Source organism: Diorhabda carinulata, chromosome 11, assembly GCF_026250575.1.
Source record: "Diorhabda carinulata isolate Delta chromosome 11, icDioCari1.1, whole genome shotgun sequence".
NCBI lineage: Eukaryota > Metazoa > Arthropoda > Insecta > Coleoptera > Chrysomelidae > Diorhabda > Diorhabda carinulata.
The window spans coordinates 179,704-187,924 of record NC_079470.1 but is presented as its reverse complement, the minus strand read 5'-3'; the positions used below and the strand labels follow the sequence as shown (position 1 = coordinate 187,924).

Sequence of the window (8,221 nt, the reverse complement as noted above, 5' to 3'; positions counted from 1 at the left end):
TAGAAAAATCAATAGATGAGTTTGGAAAATCATTGGAAGATTTACTGGTCAATCTCACATTAGCACAAGCAGATGGAGATAGTGGCGCAGTCAAAATTTTAAGAGTGGCTAATGAAAAAATTGCAATTAATGCGTTTGCTAATGCAAAATTGAAAGACGCGATTAGTGGCGCGAAAGATGAAGAAATTTCAAAGAAAGCTTCATTTTCAGCACAAGTTTTTCATACGCGTAACAAGAGTGATTCGAGACAAAATAACGCGTATAGGGGTAATTCGCGTTCAAACGGAAACAACAGGGGAAGTTATAGAAATAATAGCAATCACACTAACAGAAATAATAATTATAATTCCCGGAATAGCAATTACAATAACCAAAACAATCGTCAGCGTGATAATAATAACTTTAGAGGACGAAATAACGGTCGTTATAATAACAGAAATCAAAGATCAGGTAATAATAGATACAATCAAAATAATAATAATCAAAGATGTAACGTGATAGGAAGTGGTGAAAACAGAGAAAACGGTAGTACCAGTAGGAATAGTAACAATAATGAATCGAATGAAGTAAATATGTTTTTTCGATCCTAAAATTGAACAGGAAGATAGTATTTTAAGTTTATGTATAAATGGATTAAGTTATGTACCTATTAAGTATGGGATGAATGGGTTAAAGTTATTATTAGATTCAGGAGCTACAGTAAGTATTATTTTTGCATCTCATTTGAGTGACAACCAGTATATTGATTCCTCAGAAAAAATTAAAATCAACGGTATAGCTGGTTCAACATATGCAAAAGGAAAAACAAATATTACATTTTTATTAGGAAATACTAAAGTTAGTCATGATTTTCATGTTGTAGATGAATGTGGTAGCGATATGCATGGAGTTTTAGGAGCTGATTTTCTTTTGAACCATGCAGCTATTATTGATTACGAAAAATACTTATTTTTATTTTGGAATAAGGGTGAGAAAATTTCAATACCTCTTGATTCAAAATTCAATTATTGTACAACAATACCACCAAGGTGTGAAATAATAAAGCATTTTTTGGTAGATAACAATGACGATAGTGTAATCGTATCCCAAGAAATTTGTAAAGGTGTATATGCAGCGGGACTAATTGTTAGACCTGTTAAAAATATGATTCCGGTTAGATTATTAAATAGTACCGATAGAGAGATTAAGCTGAAAAATTTTAAACCTAGAATTGAGAAATTATCGAACTTTGATATTTGTAACTTTGAAAAAAGTAAATTTTCAGTAGACCGTATTGATAAATTATTGAATAAAATAAATGTAGAAGGGTTAAGTAACGAGGAAAAAACGTCAATTCATATAATATGTGCAAAATATGACGATGTGTTTCACCTGGACAATGACACACTTACAGTAACTAATGTTTATAAACAAAAGATCCAGTTACAAGACGGAGCAACGCCCGTTTACGTGAAACCGTATCGGTTGCCGCACGCACAGAAAGCAGAGATTCATAAGCAAATTGACAAAATGTTAGCGGACAGTATTGTAGAAAAAAGTAAATCAAGTTGGAATAGTGCTCTTTTATTAGTTCCGAAAAAAGCAGACAGTAATGGTAATAAAAGTTGGAGAGTGGTGTATGATTATCGCTTATTAAATAAACAAATCAAAGACGATAAATTTCCATTACCATGTATAGATGAAATTTTAGATTCATTAGGTGGAGCTATGTATTTTTCACATTTAGATTTGGCACAAGGATATCATCAAATCGAATTAGACTCAGAATCCAGACAGTATACAGCATTTACGACAGACAGAGGACAGTATCAGTTAACTAGATTACCAATGGGATTAAAAATTAGCCCTAGTGCGTTTGCTAGAGCAATGACGATTGCCATGTCAGGCTTAAATTATGAGAGTTGTTTTGTTTATTTAGATGACTTAATTGTTTTTGGTAGTACACTAGAAAATCACAATCAAAATTTAGTTAAAGTTTTGAATCGTCTCAGACAAGTTAATTTAAAAGTAAATCCTAATAAATGTCAATTTCTGAAAAAACAAGTTTTATATTTAGGTCATGTGATATCAGCAAATGGTATTTCACCAGATCCGGAAAAAATCCGCGTTATGCAACAGTATCCTGTCCCTAAAGATGCGAACGAAACAAAGCGTTTTGTAGCATTTGCTAATTATTATCGAAAATTTATTAAAAACTTTGCTGAAATTGCAGCACCTTTGAATCATTTATCAAAGAAAAGAGTAAAATTTTCATGGAACGACGAATGTCAAAAAGCTTTTGAAACATTGAAAAATGTCTTAATTAATCCGCCAATCTTGCAGTACCCAGATTTTTCAGAAAATAATCATTTTATCCTAAGAACTGATGCTTCAGGTAAAGCCTTAGGAGCAGTTCTATCGAACGCTAATGGTATGCCTGTTGCTTATGCTAGTAGAACTCTTAATAAATCAGAGAAAAATTATTGTACTGTTGAGTTAGAGCTTCTTTCTATTGTATGGTCGGTCAAAAAGTTCAGACCATATCTGTTTGGTAAAAAGTTTCATATACTAACAGATCATAGACCCTTAATTTATTTGTTCGGAATGACTAATCCATCAAGTAGATTAACAAAATTTAGATTAATTTTAGAAGAGTATGATTTCTCTATTTCATACGTTAGAGGTAAAGATAATGTCACAGCAGACGCTTTGTCCAGAATTCAAATTGAGTCAAAAGAACTAAAAGAACTGAGTCATACTTCTATTGCCAGTTTGTATGCCGTGACTAGAGCACAAAACCGAAAAATGGTCGATGCTACTATAGGAAGTTCCGACAGTATTTTGCTTGACAAAAGGACTGATCACCCTGGAGTCGTGGAACTGTTGAAACCGCCTGTAGATGCAGTTGAATTAAAACCCATATCAGAAAGTGAATTTAATAAACTAATTACAATGCAAAATTATTATAATAAAGGAAAATTTGTCTATGACATTGAGTCGAATATTATATTCGTTAAACAGGAAACTCTATCAACGTCAGCACTACGTGCGTCGCTGAGAGACCTGAGACACATTTGTGTAAAATATAAAATTCCGGAATTAATAATAATAAATAACGATAAATGCGCAGTACTAGTACAAGAAATAAAAAATAATGTTAAAGAATTCAAAGAAAAAGATATAAAATTGTCAATTATCAAAAAATGTCAAAAAATTTGTAGCAGAGAAATGCAACAATTAATATTAAACGATTTCCACATGTTACCTACGGGAGGTCATGCAGGTATAAACCGCATGTACAATAACGTGAAAAAGTACTACTTTTGGTCTAAAATGAAAAGAGACATTGAAGATTTTGTAAAAAAGTGCGACGATTGCCAAAGGTACAAGTATTCGATACAGCGTACGGAACCAATGACAGTAACCACAACTGCGACGTCAGCATTCCAAAAAGTTTTTCTAGATTTGGTTGGTCCATTAGAGCAAGATATAGAAAATAATAGGTATATTTTAACGCTCCAGTGTGAGTTAACTAAATTTGTAGAAGCCTATCCAATCGAAAATAGAGAATCTGTTACCGTATCGAAATCTTTTGTGAATAATTTTATTTTGCGTTACGGGATTCCTAAAGAAGTCGTAACCGATCAGGGTACAGAATTTATGTCGTCGGTATTCAAAAATTCATGTGAATTACTTAAAATCAAGCATTTAAACGCAACAGCTTATCATCATCAAACATTAGGTGTGCTCGAAAATTCTCATAAACATCTAGGTGCATATTTGCGAATCCACGCGGGAAAGCATCCAAATACGTGGAGCACGTGGGTACCATACTGGTGCTTTTCGTATAATAATACTGTTCACACAGAAACGAAATACACACCATACGAGTTAGTTTTTGGGAAAAGTTGCCACCAACCGTCAAATCTGTCTAATGGAATTGATCCAATTTACAATTTTGATGATTATCCAAATGAATTAAAATTTCGATTACAAACTGCTTGCGAAGATGCGAGAAAAAATTTAATAAAGTCAAAAATTAAACGAAAACAAAATTACGATAAGGGTTGTAATTCTTTTGATTACAAAATAGGAGATAGGATTTTATTACGCAATTCAGCTGGTTCTAAAACTGAGCCAATATTTAAAGGTCCATATGTAGTGGTAGATATCAAAGATCCAAATATTGTAGTTAAGATAGATAACAAAATTGTAGAAGTCCATAAAAATAGGGTTAAGTTGTATTATTGTTAAAAAAAAATTTTTTTTTTCATTAATTATTAATTTTTATGTATGTATTCAGTAACAAAAAATTTTTTTTTCTCTTACCGCAGAGGTGCAATGGACATTGAACTGCCTGTTATAATTGCAAGATAATTTCCTGTTTCAATGTGCATGGTACCTTACTTCAGATGTCAGCATATTGATAGGAAATGTAAGTTAATATGTAAGCAATTTTGATTGGTTCGATCCATCCGGGTCGACGGCTTATTATTATTATTATAACTATGATCGTTGTCCAGTACAGACATGTAACGTTATCAATATACGTGTGAGAGATTTTTGAACTTCCATTATTCTAGCGAATAGCTAGATCATGTCCCCCTTTTTACCCTAACGGACACATTCTTCACAGATCGTACCCACATTTACTTGGATAACTGTGGTAATTCTAGAGCTAATACATGCAAACAGAGTTCCGACCGGAGACGGAAGGAGCGCTTTTATTAGATCAAAACCAATCGGTGGCGGGCTTGCTCGTCATCGTACAATTTGGTGACTCTGAATAACTTTTCGCTGATCGCACGGTCTCGCACCGGCGACGCATCTTTCAAATGTCTGCCTTATCAACTGTCGATGGTAGGTTCTGCGCCTACCATGGTTGTAACGGGTAACGGGGAATCAGGGTTCGATTCCGGAGAGGGAGCCTGAGAAACGGCTACCACATCCAAGGAAGGCAGCAGGCGCGCAAATTACCCACTCCCGGCACGGGGAGGTAGTGACGAAAAATAACGATACGGGACTCATCCGAGGCCCCGTAATCGGAATGAGTACACTCTAAACCCTTTAACGAGGATCAATTGGAGGGCAAGTCTGGTGCCAGCAGCCGCGGTAATTCCAGCTCCAATAGCGTATATTAAAGTTGTTGCGGTTAAAAAGCTCGTAGTCGAATCTGTGTCCCACGCCGCTGGTTCATCGTACGCGGTGTTAACTGGCGTGTCGTGGGACGTCCTGCCGGTGGGCTTAGCTCGCAAGGGCGGCCCAACTCAATCCCGCCGCGGTGCTCTTGACTGAGTGTCGAGGTGGGCCGGCACGTTTACTTTGAACAAATTAGAGTGCTTAAAGCAGGCCAAAATTTTGCCTGAATACTGTGTGCATGGAATAATGGAATAGGACCTCGGTTCTATTTTGTTGGTTTTCGGAACCCCGAGGTAATGATTAATAGGAACGGATGGGGGCATTCGTATTGCGACGTTAGAGGTGAAATTCTTGGATCGTCGCAAGACGGACAGAAGCGAAAGCATTTGCCAAAAACGCGTGTCCTCCCTGGCCGAGCGGCCCGGGTAACCCGCTGAACCTCCTTCGTGCTAGGGATTGGGGCTTGCAATTGTTCCCCATGAACGAGGAATTCCCAGTAAGCGCGAGTCATAAGCTCGCGTTGATTACGTCCCTGCCCTTTGTACACACCGCCCGTCGCTACTAACGATTGAATGATTTAGTGAGGTCTTCGGACTGAGCGCGGTGGCGTTTCGGCGTCGCCGATGCTTCGGAAAGATGACCAAACTTGATCATTTAGAGGAAGTAAAAGTCGTAACAAGGTTTCCGTAGGTGAACCTGCGGAAGGATCATTACAGAGTATTTGTTCGTTTTTAAACAAAAAAAAAAACGAAATCAAGTCTGTATTAATTGTAAAAGAAAATTTTCTTCTACAAAATTATCGAACTCTTCAAAAGAAATTTATATATGTTATAAATTATATATATATATATATATATATATATATATATATATATATATATATATATATATATATATATATATATATATTATAGATGTATATATATTGAAATCTTTTTTTAATTTTTACAAAATTCGAACAAGTTTCGAATAAAATTAAAAAAAAAAGATAAATATAATTCATACGTCTATAAAAATATATTTACATATATAAATTTTTCCAATAAAAATATAACGAGAAATTTTTATCATAGTTTATAGAAGGCATCGACGACGATGACGACACAACAATAACAACATATGTATTATTATATATTATAACGATTGACGGAACGATCATTAACAAAATTTCTTGTTAACTAAAAACGTTCTGATAAAGAATCGTTTTTATAATAAACGAAAAATATATAGTTTATTGAAACGTCGTCTGTTGTCGTGTGTGTCTATATTTTTATGGATAAATTTTATTTCGTTTATTATATTATTACCTAAGTTTTTTATCGTTTGAAGGTAATACAAGAAAATATCGACAAGATTATATGTGATGATTATGTTATTGAGACATTTTCATCCGGGTACCTAAACGAAATTTAAGCACATGTCGATTCTATCGATATGTATAAAAATTCGTTTTAGAAATAATATTTTATGTATTATTTCGAAGGTGTTCGAAGATTTACGCCCGACAGTCGAAATTTGTATAAAACTTTCAAGATAAAAAAAAAACTGTAATAATATAAAGAGGAGGAATATATCGTGCGAGATATCTGTCTATGCGCGCCTCGTTTGTAATAAAACATGTGCAGCGGTTAAAATTTATCAGATATATCAAAGTACGATATTATAATTTCTCTAAAAGTTTCGAATAATTACCATTTATTATAATATATATATATATATATATATATAAAAAATGTCGTTATATAAATTTTCTATACGCGTATAAGATATTATAATAATATTATTAATTTAATAATAATCAAATATTAAAAATACGACGAATAGAATATGAGAAAACGACATAATAATAAAATGATTACCCTGAACGGTGAATCACTTGGCTCGTGGGTCGATGAAGAACGCAGCTAATTGCGCGTCAACTTGTGAACTGCAGGACACATGAACATCGACATTTCGAACGCACATTGCGGTCCTCGGATACTCGTTCCCGGACCACTCCTGACTGAGGGTCGTATCAATTTAAAAGACTGCTTAGAATTTAAAATTTTTCTATTTATTAAAGAAAAATAATGCCTAAGCGTGTTGGATGTGAAACAATAACGCACACTAATTAAGAAAAAACACATGCACATACAAACTTGTGCGTATTTTTTTTTGTATTTGTGCGGCATCCTAAATTGCGAAAAGCAGCGTAAATTTTTATAGAAAAAGTTACGCAATTTTTGAACACAACCCGCTATACCATAAATTAATCGTGTATTTATATGAAATACATAAAATTTGTTTGGTAGAGAGTTATATTTATATATAATATATATATATTATACATATATACGACGTATATATAGTCGATAAATAAGTGTGTGTATATATAATATATTTATGATAAAATGATAACGCGGTCGTCGTGTCCGAGAGAAATAATAAAGTTTCGAAGACTGGACGTCTGACCAGTGTTTTATTTATATCATTTATACACACGGTATATCGACAAAATATATGAATTATATATATTAAAAATATTATATATGTATAAAGGCTGGTTGGTGGTGTGTTGCTGATGCTGCTGCTGCTGCCGACTCTTTAAATAAAAACAAATAATGTTATATTTCATATGAGAGATGATATTATTAAACACACGTTTTTTTTATGATAGTTTGGCGAATTGTATTTAAATATTATACGAGATATATATATATAATATATCGACCTCAGAGCAGGTGAGATTACCCGCTGAATTTAAGCATATTACTAAGCGGAGGAAAAGAAACTAACTAGGATTCCCTCAGTAGCTGCGAGCGAACAGGGAAAAGCCCGGCACCGAATCCCGTGGTCGATATCGGCCACCGGGAAATGTGGTGTTAGGGAGGATCCGTTTATCACGAGATCGTGCGGCGCGTCCAAGTCCTTCTTGAACGGGGCCACAGCCCATAGAGGGTGCCAGGCCCGTAGCGACCGTTGCCGATTGCGTGAGGATCTCTCCTGAGAGTCGGGTTGCTTTAGAGTGCAGCCCTAAGTGGGTGGTAAACTCCATCTAAGGCTAAATATGACCACGAGACCGATAGCGAACAAGTACCGTGAGGGAAAGTTGAAAAGCACTTTG

The 8,221-nt window shown here is 34.6% G+C and overlaps 1 non-coding gene across 1 annotated transcript; it reads left to right on the top strand.

Annotated features, from left to right (window-relative positions):
* The first annotated feature begins 6,974 nt into the window (after window positions 1-6,974).
* Window positions 6,975-7,130, top strand: LOC130899768 (5.8S ribosomal RNA). The gene has a single exon (XR_009060071.1). It is a non-coding gene; the product is annotated as a 5.8S ribosomal RNA (ribosomal RNA).
* Window positions 7,131-8,221: the final 1,091 nt, after the last annotated feature.